Source organism: Marmota flaviventris, chromosome 4 (assembly GCF_047511675.1).
Source record: "Marmota flaviventris isolate mMarFla1 chromosome 4, mMarFla1.hap1, whole genome shotgun sequence".
NCBI classification, from domain to species: domain Eukaryota; kingdom Metazoa; phylum Chordata; class Mammalia; order Rodentia; family Sciuridae; genus Marmota; species Marmota flaviventris.
In genome coordinates, this window is record NC_092501.1 from 11252571 (window position 1) to 11268170 (window position 15600).

General features: G+C 42.9%; 1 long non-coding RNA gene across 2 annotated transcripts in view; it reads left to right on the top strand.

Annotated features, from left to right (window-relative positions):
- The window catches only part of LOC114088688 (uncharacterized), a 70980-nt gene that overhangs the window by 51159 nt on the left and 4221 nt on the right, over nt 1-15600 (top strand). The window lies entirely within an intron of this gene.

The window sequence follows — 15600 nt, forward strand, 5'->3', positions numbered from 1 at the left end:
GCTGAATGCAGTTTGTTTGTGGGAGAACCCAGCAGCAGAACCCTATTCATAAATACTTTGTCACAGCTTCAATTCCATTTTTTTTTTTGTACCTAATGTCACATCCAGAGAGGAAACTTTCCCAGCCGGGCCATGCTGGCTCATCTCTTGTGCTGCACAGTCATGTCAAATGCAGCCACTGGGTCATCAAGGATAGACCTAGAAGCTATTGTGGTGCATAAAATCTTTGAGGAGTCATTTTTCTGAGTAGGTGGCAGACAATTTCATACAAGCTTATGAAATGTGGCACCCTTATTATTTAACTCTATGGAAAAGAGAAATATAAAGAAGTGAAGAAAAGGGGAAATTTCTGTACAGTATTACCAATAGTGAAAGTATTGCGAAAGCAAAAGGAAGTGAAATTATACAAGTCAAAAATACACTCATGATATACTCATAGATTTCCCTCATGATCACAATCCAACAATAGAACATTGAGGCCATGGGTGAACAAGTAATGTTTATCAACACAAGAAAGATGAGGTTTTCTACCAATAGAATGGGATTAAATTTTTGTCAAATTCTGTGCCCCAGCAGCCCCCACACTTCTTTTATTTTAGTTTTCTTTTTAAATATTTTTCTGTGGTACAGGAGATGGAACCTAGGGCCCCACATATACTAGGCAAGTGCTTGACCACTGAGCTACATCCCCAGGCCTTGGGTGGTCAAACTCACTAAATTGCTCAGGCTGGCCTTGAACTTCAATCCTCCTGCCCCAGCCTCCCATTTTCCTAGGATTTCAGGCATGTGCCTCCATGCCTGGCTTCTCACAGTTCTTGATGCATCCTAAATGCTTAATACACTTTGTCTAATAATATTGACCCCCCAAAATAGGTTGTCTACAGAAAGTCAAGTTAGAAGATTGAGTCAATTCTGGATTTAGGGTTCTTTTAATGCCAACATTCTATAATTTTAATTCTGAAAATCAGCACCAAGAATATTACTAGTTAGAGCGGCAGAGGGAGTAGCTTGGTGGTAGAGCACTTGCCTAGCATGTGCTGGGCCATGGGTTCAAACCCGAGCACCATACACACACAAAAAAAGGAATATTGCCAATTAGTAATAAAGAACCCCCTAGTGATGAGCTCCCTCCATTCACTAGATGTTGAGTTGTTTGTGTAGAATGGGTATGATTCTAATTCTTTGTTTGCAAGAAACTGTAGCCAAGTCAACCTAACTTAGGCAAAAAGATAATTTATCATGTGGCAAATGTGTACCATGAATCACCTCCCTTACCTTTCCTGGCCTCCTTGTAGTTCATTTGAGGCCATGATGGGACTAGATCTAGCCAATGGACTGCAACATACAATACTGATGGTACCTCCTTGAAGACATTGTACTAAGTGAGATAAGTCAGTCACAAAAGGACAGACATTATATAATTCCACCTATATGAAGTCAGGGAGGATGGATAGTTAGCATTTAATGAACACAGTTTCCATTTGAGATGATGAAAAATTCTGGATATGAACGGTGTCATGGTTGCACAACAACATAAAGACCACTGAACCGGACACTTGAAAAGGGTTAACATGGTAAATTTTATATTATGTATATTTTGCCACATTTTTTTTTAAAAGTAAGAAGCAATGTAGGGAAATTTTATATAGCACTGAGTAAGGAGAGAGAAAAATATGTTGGTCTTCCCCATCGTGAAGAGTTGGCCCAGTTGCTTTTCAGTCTGTGGCAAGGTATTGCTAAGTTGCCCAGGCTGGCCTCAAACTTGCTATCTTCCTGCATGTGCTGGGGTTATAGGTATGTGCCACTGCATCCATCTAGGGTGAAATATGGTGACCAATACAATGCAGGTCAAGCACATGGTCCGGCTCAGGGTGAACACTCAGTATCTATTGCTAACACTGTCTTGAACCTGAGGGCATAAGTATGGCTCGGCCTCCCGTTGGCCTGGAACCAAGAATGAGATCCATCCAGACTGTTAGACTCTACCTCTGCCTATATTTGACCATCTGTTTTATTCTTCTCTGCTTCTCTCTCCTGATGATAAATAGAAGGTCACTATCCCACAACCCATAAATTAATTTTTCCTCAATTCAGGAGAGAAGTTCAGGTATTGGCTTTTAGTCTGATTCCCTAAAATCTCAATCCCCTGAAAAGAGTATTATTGGTTTAGCTTGGGTCAAGTGTCCATTTGTAGTCCAATAATATGGTCACTGGAGAAGAGTCCTGCCATGTCTGAGTGGGCCAGACAGTCACCCCAGGCCATCCTCAGCAGCCTTCTCCAGACATGTACTCCCAGATTGATTCTAGTAGTTAGAATATGGTTTCAGAGGCGCCAGATGATAACGGCTTGAACAAGGGAGAATAGTCCGTTTTACTCCCTTAAATTACTGTAGCTATACAGCTTAGAACTTGTATGCTGATTGTAGTGAGATGAATAGTATTTCCCAAAATTTCATGTCCATTCAGAGCCTAAGAATGCGACCTTATTTGAAAAGAGGGTCTTTATAGACGTAATTAGTTAAGGACCTCAAGATGAAATCATCCTCAACTTAGCATGGACCCTAAATCTGATGACTGTCATCTTCAAAGAAAAGCACACAGACACCCAAAGAGGGCCAAGGGAAAGTGGAGTCAGAGATTGGAGAGATACTGCCACAAGCCAGAGAACATCCTGGCCACCAGAAGTTGCAAGAGGCAAGAAAGGATCGTTCCTTAGTGTCTTCAGAGAGCCATGACCCTGATGACACAGAGGCACATCAGGTTCCGAGCTGGCAGTGAGTGAGCCAGAGGAAGGCCACCAAGGCTGGGCTGAGATCCTGAGGAATGGGGAGCTGCTCCTTTTTGAAAGCAGAGATTTGCTCTAGCATAGTTAACATAGTGGTGATACACAAGACTTCTTTTATTATAAAATGAACATGGTAAGATTTATTTGATAGGGTTGTTGGGAGGATGCAATGAGACAGCAGTGCTTGGCCCATAGAAGGTGCCCGGTGAACAACAGCTGTTATTACAGAGGAGAAAGCCTGGGATGCATGCGTCAGTTCATTCATTTATCTAGAAGATGTCTGAGGAGAGCTCATAGTGCCAGGGTTAAGGGTCTAGGGATCCCTCACCCACTAGGATTCATACCAATAGAAGTATGTCCAAGGAACTCTATATCATAATGCAAAGCTTTGGTAAGAAATGGATTTGAAAATAGCTTAAACCCCAGGCCTAAGGGAGACCTAGTCCTCCTGCCTCTTCACTGAACTGAATAGTAGAACTCCCAGAACGAAGGTCATCGGACCCACCCATCCTGTCACAGTGGAGAAACTGGGAATAAAAAGAATAACAGTTCCCCATCTCTCTCCCCCAATGGGGTGCCCTGCCACAGGGTGGGCCAAATACACAGGAGCACCCTGAGCACAGGAAATGAAAGAAGGTGGAACTCTGGGGCCTTGCCTTTAAGAACAGTTACCCTACCCAGTGATGGGAGTGGTACAAGCAGAGGGGTCACCTCTCAACTGGGAGAGAGCAATTAAAAGGAAGGAGAAGGGTAATGGAGGCATTTTCTCTGATATCCTTCCAAATGGGAAGAGAAGCAGGAACCTTCTTCCTTTTGTTCTCTGACTAAAAGAAACTACAATTTTACCTGGTTCTCTTTAAGCTGAGAGATATTTGAAAGTTGGGGAGGATGTTCCTGGAATAAAGAGGAGGAAATACAAAGACATGGTGCACAAAAGATCCTGAGTTTCTTTTGTCTGCCATGTAGCCAGTGTGCGGGGGAAACAACCGGAAGGGTGTCTAGACAGGTGGGCAGGTACAGGATGGTTTTTCAAAACTGACTAATTTGAAGAAAGGTATCATCTGAATCTAACAGCAAACATGGTATTCATCCATGAAATGCCAAAGGCATTCTCATTAGGTGAGGGAACAGGAAAGGAAGTCTGTCATCTCTGATAGCATTCTGCCTTTTTTGCTAGACAATGTAATAACACAATAAAAAGGAACAGGATCCATAATAATTAGAAATGATAGGACAAAATTATCTGATTGCCTACCTCTTGCTTTTTTACAGAAGAAGCTGCACTGAAGATTTTATTCATCTTCTAGACTTGCCAAATCTAATATCTGAAAAATAAGTCTTACCATTTTCATTTTATAGAAAAGAAACTTCTATATATCATTAGCATGTCAGTTATGCTAGAACAAAGGCTCTGCTTTAAAAAAGTAATAGTTCCCCATTTCTCACTAATAAGCTTAGGCTTATTAATCTGCGAGGATTGCCATAACAAAACACCACAATACTGGTGGCTTAAACAACAAGAATTCATTTTCTGTCATGGTTATGGAGGCTAGAAATCCTAGATCAATGTGAAGCCAGTTAAGTTTCTCCTCAGGGGTCTCTCCCTGGTTTGCTGATGGCCTTTTCCCTGTGTGGTGCATCTATTGTGCCTCTTCCTTAATTAATTGTTTGTTTGTTTTGTTTTGTTGTTGGTGGTGGTGATGGTGGAGATGGAGGTGGTACTGGATATTGAACCCAGGGCCTCACATGTGCTAAGCACATGCTCTACCACAAGACTAAAGCCTCATCCTTATGACCTCATTTTAACTTAATTACCTTAAAAAAAAAAAAAACTTTTTTAAGAAAGAAGATTTTTAAAGTTCACAGCAGAATTGAGAGGAAGGTACAAAGATTATGCCTAAATATAGTCATAGTGAAGGTTAGGGCTTCAACATAGAAATGCAGGGACACAATTCCATTCACAACAGAGACTGATTATGACTATACTCTTTTTTTAACCTTTTATTTTATTTGTGCATAATGAAGGGATTCACTGTGATATATTCATGCATGTACAATACAAAATTTGTTCTATTTAATCCCCCCATGTCCCCCTCTCCCTTTCCGCCTCCCTCCCCATGGCTATAATCTTAACTGGGCTTCTTGATACCCTCCCCACTGAACTGAGCTGAGAAAGGGAGGGCAAAGAGCAAGAGCCAGAGAGAGGCAGATACAAGTTAAATAAGCTGCTAAAACCTCCCTGCCCAAACCTGAACTTCTCCTTGAAGAGAGAAAGTAGCCATGTCATACCAACAATGGTTGTCAAGCCTGGCTGATTTTTTGAGAATCACCTGCAGTAGCTGTACAGACTTTTCAATGCCTGGGTCCCAACCAGAGTTTTAGAATTAACTGGTTCTAGGAAAAATATGGGCTTATGATTTTATTCTTTTTTTGAGATGTGTTTCACATGCTATACAATTCACCTTTTTGAAGTGAATAATTCAGTGATTTTAGTATACTCACAAAATTGTGCAACCATCACCACTAATTCCAGAATATTTTGATCACCCCAAAAAGAAACCCCAGGCCCATTATGCATTGCTCCCATTGCCCCTTGCAATGTACTCCCAGTGCCTGGCAAGCACCCATCCACTCTCTTCCTCTAGGTAAATGCCTATGCTATTCCAGATATTTCACATAAATGGAATCATATAACATGTGGCTTTTGTGTCTGGATTTCTTCATGGGCTTGTGTATTTTTAGCAAATCTATAGTTGTGCTGCCAGGGTCCCTTTAGGAAGTCCAGCCAGGTGGCAGGGGCCTGTAATCCTAGCCATTTGGGAGGCTGAAGCAGGAGGCTCACCAGTTCAAGGCTAGCATGGTCAATTTAGCAAGACCCTGTCTCAAAATAAAAATTTTAAAAAGGCTGAAGGTGTAGTAGCTCAGTGGTATAGTATCCCCAGGCTTAATCCCCAGGACAAAAAAAAAAAAGTCCTTTCATGGAAACAGAGAATTTCAAGTGGAATGGGCGAAGCCTCACATGACTTGGGTTAGCCCACACTAAAAGATTCCTAGGAGATTCAGCTGAAAAAGCTGGGAAGGGCTCTGAATGGCCCAGCTGGGTCACATGCTCACACCTTGGCCAATCAGGGTAGTCAAAGAATAATCACCTTCACTCCTTTGGACTCCAAGAAAAATGAAGATTTTAAGTAGAGAAGAACATAATCAAATTTAGAAACCTCTACTTGTCCAGGGAGTTTAAGGTTCTAAGAAAACCAGTTAACCTTAAAGGCAGGCATATTAAGTGTCTATTCTAATGATGTTACTTAAAAAAAAAAAAATCTGCTAACATATAGGAAATACAGAAAACTGAAGTCCTTATTAAATGATATACCACAGGGACAAAACCCAGCTCTGTGGAAAACTATTAACAGCACATTTGTTTGCTTTTCTCTCAGCAAATAAATTGCAAGGAAAAGAACTATAAAAGGGATAAGGAGAAACCATGGATTAAGAAGCATTTGGGGCTGAGGTTGTGGCTCAGTGGTAGGGCACCTGCCTAGCACATGTGAGGCACTGGGTTCGATCCTCAGCACCATATAAAAATAAATAAATAAAATAAAGATATTATAAAAGAAGAAACATTTAAAGGCACAGCAACCAATCACAAACTATGGAATTTAGATATTTTTTTATATACTTGTGACATTCGTGAGAGAATCAGAACTATAGATGTTAGTATTTAATGATATTAAAGAATTATTGTTCTTTTAGTTATGATAATAGCATTATATGATATTTATAAATGAAATGATAGGGTACATGGGATTTGCTTCAAAATATTACATAAGAGCAGGGTGGATTGGGATAGGAGTGGGATAGGTCTGGCCTGGGTTGCTGGTTATTGGGGCGGGGGGAATAGGAATACTATATAATACTCTGTCTTCTTTAATGTTGTTCAAAGTTCTGCATGATAAAAAAATAAAAAGGTACAAAATCATATATTTATATTGAAACAGTCCTGCCAACACTTTTGTAAATAGTAGTTTGAGTCTATGTATGTTGGAAGCTGTGTATGAACTATGGATTTTTTTGAGCCAGTAATTCAGGGAAGCTGCTTTTCTGGAAACTCCTGGGTGAAATTCCCTGGTTAGAGAAAGATCATACTGGCGCCCTGCCTTAGCTCACAGCCCCAAGTAAAATGCAGCCATGATTTGGGTATAACCTGTCAAGCACCAAACAACCTGTTTTCCCTACTCTCATCTTGTTTTCCTAGAGAAGCTCCTTACTGATTCCCTTTGGTGTGTACCGCTATTCTTGCTATTCTCTCTCTCTCCTCTCTCTCTCTTAAAAAATTTATAAAAAAGAAAAAATAAAGCATTCGCCAGTCCACACCTCTGCAGTTACCCACTCCGTCCCCACACAGGATGTGGGCAGAATGTGTATACATAAAATTACTAAAACTTCATTTCTTTCTTTCTTTTTTTTTTTTTTTGTACCAGGGATTGAACCCTGGGGACACCTGACCACTAAACCACATCCCCAGCCCTGTTTTGTATTTTATTTAGAAACAAGTTTTCACTGAGTTGCTTAGCACCTCGCTTTGCTGAGACTGGCTTTGAAATCATGATCCTCCTGTCTCAGCCTCTGGGATTATAAGCGTGCACCACTGCGCCCAGCTACCTAAATTTCTTTTTAAAAGGAGGAAGGAAAAGAACACTCTGTGTCCCATGGGCAACTGGATTGGGGGGTTGGAAAACTGAAGGTTGGGAGCCAAGTTAGGAGGCTGTTTAGATGATCCCAGGAAAGATGACAGTATCAGGAGGGGAAGAGAAAAGATAAAGAGATACTTAGTGGAACACTGGGAACTGGAGTGGCTCACCCTGTCGTCCCAGTGACTCAGGAGGCTGAGGCAGAAGGATCATAAGTTCAAGGTTAGCCTTGGCAATTTAGGGAGATCTTGTCTCAAAATAAAATTAGATAAATAATTTTTAAAAAGCAAAGCACAAGAAAGTAGAACACTGGGTATATGACACATGAGGAAATTATCATCAAGTCTTTTATGTTTGGTGCTTGGGTGTGAAGAGAGAGAGGGATAGGCACTGGGCATGGCTAGAGCAGGTGGGTGGTGCCATCTGTTGAAATAAGGAATATCGGGAGAGAAGAAAATTTGAGGGGGAAGGTGGTGATTTCAACTGAGCATACTGTGACTTTGAGGTGCCTGTGGGACATCTAGGTAGACCTGGACAGTTGGTTAAAAGGTCTGGGAGGCTAGGTGCCGTGGTACATGCCTATAATCCCAGTGGCTGGGGAAGCTGAGAGAGGAGGATCGAAAGTTCAAGGCCAGTCTCAGCAACATAGCAAGTCCCTAAGCAACCCTGTCTCAAAGTAAAAAAAAAAAAAAAAACTTAAAAGGCTGGTACGGATGTAGCTCAGTGGTAAATTGCCTCTGGGTTATATCCCCAGTAGCCCCCTCCAAAATAAATAAATAAATAAAGAGGTCTGGGAGGAGGCGAGTAGACATATCAAGTTGGAACCTGTCAGTACAGAGCAGGTGACTGAGGCCATGGGGAGAATGAGGCTACCTGGGTAGGTCCTGCATAGGAGGAAGGACTCTGGAAAAGAAAGGAAAATCTGGACCCAGAGGAAGACCAAAGGAGAAAGCAGAGACACAGAAAACGGAGCCCAGAAGACAGGCGGGAAAGGAACAGCCAGAAAAACAGGGTGAACTAGGAATGTAGGACTGGGGCTGGCTGAGCATCTGCCTAGCCCGCACAAGGCCCTGGGTTCATCCCCAGCACCACAAATACTACTACTACTGCTACTACTAGTAATAATAATAATGGTGATTTTGAAAACAATAGCAAAGGTGAATAAATTTTGTGAAAATTATAGAAAAAGGGTCAAGAGTTTAGAAAGCCACTGAACATTCATACCCAGAAAGAAATGAATGCTGACCATCGGACTCAACGACAAAGACGCTGCTTATGACCGTAGCGAGAGCGGCTTCCGGGCTGCTGAACAAAGTCGACTGCCTTGGGTCAGGGAGTGAATAAAAGGCATACAGATATGTCTCCCCCTCCACAGTCCCTTCTAGGGCAGGCTGCCCTCTTCCTGATCCCATGGCCATAAACAGCCACAGTGTGTGGGCATGGACCCCATGGTCATGAGGCCAGTGACCGACTTGTCTCCTCCCTGGAAGAAGTTACTGGGCTAATTAGGTTCCATCTCTCTTGGGCATCTGTCTGCTGAGTTGGGCTCAAGTCCTGAGGTGGACTGGAGCTGGACTGATTATTATGGGATGTACTAGATGACTAAGTAGAGAGAGACCATCAGAGAAAAGCAGAGAAAGAGACAATGGAGAGGAGGCCTGGGGAGAGGAGAGGAGAGGTGATGAGCCTCTGATCTTGATGGGAGGGAGGAGCTCCCTGGAAGTTCCCATGAGGACAACCATTCTTCATCCTCTTGTTGAGATTTGCACAGGACTGCAAGTGCCTCCTTCCAAGAAACAGCTCCCCTGAACCAGCCCAGTGGGTCTCCATGCCAAAGAAACTCAAGCAGAACAGGAAGGAGGAAGTAGAGGCAGTGGGTGTGGACAGCTCCGTCAAGCAGTTAGTTTTTCTTTCTTTCTTTTTCTTTTTTTTATTTATGCAGTTTGGTTTCTAGAGAGAAGAGAGAAATGGGGCAGCAACCATGGACTGATAAGAGCCACTTAAAGAGATTGTAATGCTGCCAGAGATAAATCAAGAGAGAGGGAGGAGATGGACCCAAGAGAGCTGGACAACTGATAATCCGGGCACTCAGAAGAGGTGGCTGATGCATTGTCCTCAAATATCGACCCCAGTGCATTGGGGTCTCGCTAGCAGAGTGGGTCTCCTCTCGGCTGCCTCTTCTGTTGGTACTTCCCTGGTCAGACAGGAGCCGCACTGACTCCTGCTCTGTCTTAATTGACCATGTCTCTCTAATTAGGCTGACAGCAGTTGGTTTCAGTGCATGATAAATCATGTCAGATGCCTTTCAGACTTGCCAAGTCACTTCCAGGAGGCATTTGACCCCTGGATGTGACGTACAGCTTCAAAGATGGAACTGGCTATGTTCTGTCTACTTTTAGTTGTATTCTTTTGGTTATCTGTGCTCTATGATACAGTTCACTTCAAAATGACAACCTCTGGTTTAACAAATGCATTTGGGGAACAAATGGCAATTTTCATGTGTGAACATGATAGTAAACAAGGAATGAAGGATTGATGTTAGAAAATTTGCAACTTTATTTATTCTGATTCCAAAGGAAACCCATAGTATCAATCAGCTTTTCACTGCTGTGGCCAAAATACACTGAGAACAACTTAGAGAAGAAAAATGTTATTTCGGCTCATGGTTTCAGAGGTTCAGTCCATGATCAGATGGCTCCATGGCCCAGGATGAGTCAGAACATCACGGCAGAAAGGAGTGACAGAGGAAATCTGCTTGACTCATGGCAGCTAGGAAACTGAGCCAGGAGCCAGAGACAAAAACATAACCCCTGGTCCTACTTCCTCCAGCCACGCTTCACCTGCCTATAGCTACCACCCAGTAATCTACTCAAATTATTAATCCATCAAATGGATTAACCCACTGATTAGGTTTTAGCTCTCATAATATAATCACTTTACCTCAGAACTTTCCTCCATTTCCATGTGAGCTTTTTGTGAGACATCTCATATCCAACCATAAAACCAACAGTTTCCCTTCAAAGTATATCAAAAAGTAGAAATTTCAAAGTCAGTGCCAGGCTTGGTGGTACATTCCTATAATCCCAGCAACTTGGAAACCTAAGGACCTCATTCAACTCCATTGAAACCTAAGGAAGAGGAGTTGTAAGTTCAAGACCAGCCTCAACAACTTAGATCCTTAGCACTTAGTGAGATACTGTCTCAAAATAAAACATGAGAAAGCTCTGGGACTATAGCTCAGTGATAAGGCATCCTGGGTTCAATCCCAAGTATAAGGAAAAAAGAAAAAGAAAATAAGAAAAAAGAATTTCAAAGTCCAAGTTTCTGTATTTCATTTCCAGAGGGAAAATCTGTTTATAATTTGATGTATTTCTCAGACCTGAGTATTCACATATGACATACACAGATGGACCCATGTGACGTCTACATACTTATGAACATAAATCCTGTTAAGTCCTCTCTAAAGTATGTTTCTCATTTAACAATACTTAAAATGGAATATGACCTGATATAAAGTATATGTGCATATAAAAAAGAACAAAGGGAAAATTATATAGTATTAACCATAATCCTGGGGTGTTAATATTATAGAAGAATTTTTTTTTCAGCTGGGTGTGGTGGCTCACGCCTGTAATCCCAGCAGCTCCGGAGGCTGAGATAGGAGCATCTCGAATTCAAAACCAGCCTCAGCAAAAGCAAGATGCTAAGCAACTCAGTGAGACCCTATCTCTAAATAAAATACAAAACAGGGCTGAGGATGTGGCTCAGTGGTTGAGTGCCCCTGAGTTCAATCCCCAGGACCAAAAAATAAAAAAAGAATTTTTTTCTTTACATGTTTTCTTGCCGCCTTGATTTTCTGCAATGGAAATATATATATTACTTTGGGGTTTTGGTGGGGTTTTTTGTTTGTTTTGGGATTGAACCCAGAGGTGCTTTACCACTGAGCTACAGCCCAAGCTTATTTATTTATTTATTGAGTTAGGGTCTTGCTAAGTTGCTGAGATTGGCCTTGAATTTGCAATGTTCATGTCTCAGCTTCCTGAGTCGCTGGGATAACAGCTATGAGTATATTACTGGCAAGTATATTACTTTTAAAATATATATTTAAAATATACATTAAAATATACATATATTGTACATAAATATATATGCATAATCTGTTTAATCATGTGTACATGTATACATGCATATGTATAATATATCTCTGCATATATGTACCTGTACATACTTGAAAAAGAGAGACAAAACCTGAGCTACACTGGCGAGTTTCTCATTTGAACCATTGTTTCTGTTCTGTTAACGTTGATGTCACTATAGAATTCCATCAAGATCCGTGGTAAAGTGCGGGCCCCAGGCCTCAGAAACCAAGCCTCCTCTCCATGTTGCTGCACAGGGCTGATGACCTCATTCACACTCCATTGACACACACCATCTTGCAAGAAGAGTCCCCACAGCAGGTGGCAGTGATTCAAGGTGGTGGTGGTGGGGGTTGTGTCACAGACTCAAGTGACCCTGCTAAATAAACCAAGGATTAACACTTGTGAGTCAGAAAGAGAAGGAATGTGAGTCAGCAGTGTATTGATTCAGATGATCACAGTTAACCAAAGCACAACATGAAACAAATTTTAAAACACATTGGTCCACACACTGAAAAGTCCAAGGCTGGGTATCTGTGATGGTTCAGGTATGGTTTGGGTTCCAAAGGCTGACAAGCTGGAAGCTTAGTCCCCAGTGTGGCAACATTGAGAGATGGTGGAACCACACTCAGAGGTGCGGCCCACTGCAAGGTATTCAGGTCATGGGGCACAGCCCTCAATCTCAGAAGAGATTAATACTGGTCTTGCACAGTGAGTTAGCTATCATGGGTTGTTATAAAGTGAGGCCATCCTACACACTTTGCCTCTTATGCATGTGACCACTTTCCTTTCTGCTCCTCCATCCTGTTGTTGTGACAGCTAGAGAGCCCTTGCCAGAGACTGCAGCAATGGGACTGACTGATCTTAGACTTTCAGCCTTCAAAACTGTGAGCTAAATAAGCCTCACTATTTCATAAGGTCCCCATCCTCCTGTGTTTTGTTACAGAAACAGAAAACGGACTAAAACAATATTCTACATATCTGGTTGAATCCAGCAGTTCAAATCATATTGTGAGGACACAGTCTCCCTCTCTCCCTCTCTCAACTGTGTTCTCTGGTTGACTTTATTTGGGGGCAGGCTTTCTTTGCATGGTGAAAGCTCTGGAATATTCTACCAGATGAAGAGTTCCAGAGAAAGACACAAAATCACAGAGCTGAAGTGTGGACTGAGAGATGGTCTAGGGAGGGGAGGGTGCAGCCCCATCTGAGCCATTTGAGGGAGGATCAGAGGTTTCTCAAAGCAAAGCTGAGGTTCCTCTGTTAACAGAAGAAGCTGGCAATGATCAAGCTGGCATTGATCAGGCTTATTCTGAGATCAGCCATCACCTGTGGCGAAGTCACCTCACCTCTCCGGACATTGATATCCACACCCAATAAAGAATAAGTCTACACCAAATACCTCCAAAGTCCTTTAGAAAAAAGAAAGAAAAGAAAAAGTCCATAGTGATGATGCTATAAGAAATAGAACCCGAGAGACCAAGGGAAATAATCTGGAAAGAAATGGCCTGAAACATAACAGCTAAGAAATTGTCCACCCAGGCAGGGTATCGGCTGCTGAGCTCTGGCCATCTGTCAGGCCAGGTGTCTGATCTTCTCAGGCAGTGGGGGGTCAGGCAAGGACAGATACAGATGGGTGCCTCCATATCCCACAAGCTTGAACTCTGGGCTAAAATCCGTCCTCCTGCCCATATGCATGCTGCTGTACTCTCCACCTTGACCTCCAATTTGGCCCCCGTGAAGACAAGAGTCAAGGGCAAGACAGGGTCCTTCCTAATGTATTTATGTGTGTAACATGCCACTTCCCTGATCAATAGATTTCAGAAGCTCCCTCTTACCAATCATATTTGGCAAAAGGCTTCACCTTGAGCTTCAAGGACAAAATAACCCCCGTGAAACCTGACAGGCATATTTCCCACCGCTATTTTTGCATGTGCTTTATGCTCCAGCTATTCAGACAGCTCCCTATTAGAATGTCCCTGATCAGGGACCTGTGCTTACCTCTTTCCTTTTCATCAGTGCTACTAGATAGAACCTAAGCAATCTGTGGGAGGGAGGGAGGGGAGGGAGTCTTGCTAGTGGAGTAGCATCTGCTGCTAGCATAGTGCCTGGCATAGCGTAGGCACTCAACAATAACCACTGAGTAAAATAAAATGGGCTGGGGATGCAGCTCAGTGGAAGAGTGCTGGCCTGGCATGCTCAAGGCCCTGGGTTCATCCCCAGCACCACCAAAAAAAAAATTTCTGACTATATCATACTTTCTCCCTGACAGGATTTTGTTCATCAGAACTGTTTCCCACAAGATCCTCTTTCAATTCTGCAATCTCTCCTCACACCACCTCCCCCCAGTCCTGTGAACTGCTCCTAAAGCCCCAATTACATCTGTATCTTATTAGACAATCATGATCTGTCGCACAGTACCGAGCAACCACTGGAATGACCAGCTTATCATTTAATTCCACTCACCCACCCCTCCCCTTCCTCCACAGAGGGGTGCTCTTTGCAGACAAAGGATAAGTCTTATCCATCTCCACATCCGGGACTGATGCTCTCTATTTCTTTGCAACAACTGAAATAATGTCTGCCACATAGTAGGTGTCCATTCCACCTGTATAGTGTCTGAAGTACTTTGGGCTAAAGTATCAGGCAGAGAGTAGAGACAGGAACCAAATATTAGTCCTATCATCTCTCAATTTGGAAACTGTCCTTAGACCATGAGATGCTCTACGACTGGTGGTGCCTGGTGGTGTCTCCATGGCAACGGAGGAAAGTGCTGCAGTTCTCTAGGAGGGTCCCTCCCAAGTGGACCAGAGAGTGCTCACCACCCCTTTGCCTGCCTTTACTCGTCTTTGCCAAATCAAACCATGTACCCAAGGTCCAGGTGGATCTCACAGAGGATCTCTCAGGAGCCAAAGAAATGTGGCACTCACACAATTCCCCTGCACTGTCCCTAATGGAGAGGTCCTGGAACAAGGCCTCCAGAAAGAGGGTGCCCACAAACATATCCTTCTGTCCCCGTTTCTGCCTGTCTGCCCTCTCTGCCCCCTTCCTCCTCACCCCCTTTCCTGCAACTAAACCGGATGCCCTATGCTTTTTCTCAGCCTCTCCTCTTCTTGGCTCACCCTTCACCCAAACCCTGGGATTTTTGTTTGTTTGTTTGTTTTGCCTGCTTATTCTATCAGCTCCTGAAAAGAGTGGCCTAAAATCTCCCACTATTATTGTCCACTCCCCTTTTTATTTGTGTCCATGTTGTCACGCATTTTAAGTTATTTGATCAGGTGCTAGACATCACACCGGGAAAATTACAGATAGAATTTGTGAATCTGAATGATGAAAAGATTTAGCCTTGCTTCTGACAAGCAGTTTACAGTCTGGCAGATGTCATTAATCCAGTGGTTTTCAACCAGAGGGGATTAGTGGGCACCTGGCACACAACTGGAATCCCAGCCACTTGAGAGGCTGAGGCAGGAGAGCATTACAAGTTTGAGGCCAGCCAGGGCAATTTAGCAAGACCCTGACTCAAAATTAAAAAATAAACAAAAAAAAAGGGGACAGTTGGCACTGTCTAAATACGGTTTTGGTCGTCAGAACATGGGGAAGGGAATATGCTAGTGGCATCTAGTGGCTAGAGACCAGGGATGCTGCTAAATATCCTACAATGTGAAGGACAGTTCACAACAGAATTTTCTGTTCTCTGATGTCACTAGCAGTAGCACCAAGGAGGAAAAACCTGGCCTTAAGCCAATCAAACATTATGCTGATGGTAGCTTAAATCTCTATTTTCACCCCCCACTCCTTTGGTGCAGCACTTGAAAAGTCCCGGCTGAAAGCCTGAGGTCATTACTTGCTCTTCCTCTTAGGTGGCCTTGAACTCCAATTGTTCTGCTGGAAGCTTCTCTGACTCTTGAGGTGGGCAAATGCCTCGAAGTGAAAGCTCTGCTAACCCTTCTCCCCAGGGTCTTGGCCCTTAAATCCTCACCACTTGGCAGGT